The following is a 2,335-nucleotide window of genomic DNA, read 5'->3' on the forward strand; positions in this document are numbered from 1 at the left end:
GGCGGCGGGCCACCCCCCGGACGAGAGGCGGAGGCGGAGGGGACCGGGACACCGCGAAAAGCCGGGCCGCGCGCGTGCTCGGAAACGCGGCGGGAGAGGCGGGAGGGGGAGAGAGGCGACGACACGCGGACGGTCTTTCCCTCGAGGGACGGGAGGGGGGACGCCGCGGCCCACGACGCACGGACGGGCCGGACCTCGGGGACGGGGAGAGTCATCGACCGGAGCCCCCACCGTCGCCGCACCGGAGGGAAAAAAAAGCACGCAAGTGGGGGGTATCTCACCGCCAGGCACCCAACCCGGTGCGGTGGCGGTTCCCCACACGAGACGCGCCTTCCCGGAGGACGACGACGACGACGACGACGGGGCCGGAAGAGTCCCCAGACGCACCTCGGACGGCGGACCCACCGCCACGCCGCAGACGACGGACGTCCGCTAAGCCTCCTTCCCTCGCGAGGTTCCCGAAACGCGCGAAGCCCGCCTCTCTCGCACCCTCTCGGCACGGACCCACCGCCGAGACAGACGCGCCCGCCGCCGCCGAAGGACCCCCCGGCGGCGACGGGCCCCGACGCGTCCGGCGACGCGCCGGGAGACGACCGACCGCCGTTCTCCAAAGGCCGCACCCGAGAGAGAGGTCACGACCCCGCAAAGCCAGAACCGGATCCCCGGCCCCGAGGAGGGACGGGTCAACCGCTGCTCCCCAACCGTGGGAACGCTGCCGGGGAGGGGGAGCGAGGCGACTCCCACACGGCACACAACACGAGCGACGCACGCACGCGACGCGCGCAGCGAGGCCGCGGTCCGCGGGAACGGCAAAGACGGGGAAGCGCGGGAGGGACCGCTCGCGGCGGGCACGGACGGCGGACGGGTGGGACCCGGGAGCCCACCGCCACCCAGCCCCGCCCTCTTCCCCGCTCGGCTCCGCGCCCCGACCGAGGCGCGTACGCACCCTCGGGGGAGCGGGGGGATCGGGGTCCCGCGGCACTCGGGCGCGCGCACACGCGGCCCCTTCGTTCCCCGCCACGGGTAACACGTCCCGGGCTCCGGCACGACACGCCGGCGTCACGACACGCTCTCTTGTCCCGCGTGGTTCCTCCCCGGACTCGGAGCGAGGAGGCGCGGGCCGCAGTGGGCGACACAAACGCTCGGGTTTCCCCCCCCAAAGACGGGACGCGGCGAGGGGCACCCGGCCGAAGCTACGCGCATCGGGAGGTCAGGGCGTGCTGGGGCGACCAGGCGGGCCGACGGGAGACCCCAAAGCACGCCCGCTCATCGGATCGCTAGAGAAGGCACTTTTTTCTCACTGAGGGCGGGCGGGACGGACCCGGCCCGACGAGCCTCCGGCCGCGGCAGCGCAAGAGCCGGGGGAGCGACACACACACCGCTCGATGATCTCGAGCGCAGCGAGGCGGGGGGGCCTGCGGTATCGGCAAGGCTTTTACTTCCTTTCCGGGGCGCGTTCTTGAGCGTTCGCGGACACAGGGGACCGGACCGAGAGAAAACATAATGCACAAAGCGGTCCCCCGAGAGCCAGGCCTGCCTCTCCAGGAACACCCACCGGGTCTAACACCAGGCGGGGAGGCATTCTTGTCAATCGACAGACCACCCACCTTTAACGGTGAGAAGAAAAAGGCCGGCCGCGACCGCTCAACACCACACAGCGCTCACAGCCTACGGGACAAGGCAGCGCACGGTGGGCCGCTCGCCCGACGTCCTCCGCTCACGGAGGGGAACCTCAGAGAGCCTCTTACCGCTTGCTTCGCCTCGACCCCCTTCATCATCGGGGTCATCTTAACCCAACGAGAGCACACCTCGCAGAGGAACACCGCTAAAGGCCGGACCGCGCACAGAAGGCACACACGTCAGAGAACCGGGAAACGCCGCCGCCGCTCAGAATCGGGCACCTCTGAAGATCGGCCTGGAACGCTCCAGGAGCACCAACGAGGATGGCAAGCAAGACGCGTGCACGCGAGCCCGCTCGGGAGGGACACACGTGACGCGGCACATCAGCCGACCCTCCCCCGGCTCGGAGGGAGGAGGGCTAAACACACGGTGGGCAGAGTGAAACGCGCGACGGGGGGAACAGAGCCCCCCCGGCGCGCCTCACAGGAACCCCCACGAACCACAGCGAGCAGTGCGGAGGGGCTTTCACAGGGCTCAGGCCGGATAACCGCACCCCTGCCTTCCACACACCACCGGTAAAAGGTGGGGAGGAGAGACGAGGGGCCCGCTGGCAGAACGAGAAGAGCGGCCGCCATTCGCCATGAATGTCCGTCCCTCGCCTGGCGCGGCTTAGGCCTCCGGCCCGAATGAACACAGAGCGAGGGCACCACATCGA

This window comes from Chionomys nivalis, chromosome 22 (assembly GCF_950005125.1).
Source record: "Chionomys nivalis chromosome 22, mChiNiv1.1, whole genome shotgun sequence".
Classification (NCBI taxonomy): Eukaryota; Metazoa; Chordata; class Mammalia; order Rodentia; family Cricetidae; genus Chionomys; species Chionomys nivalis.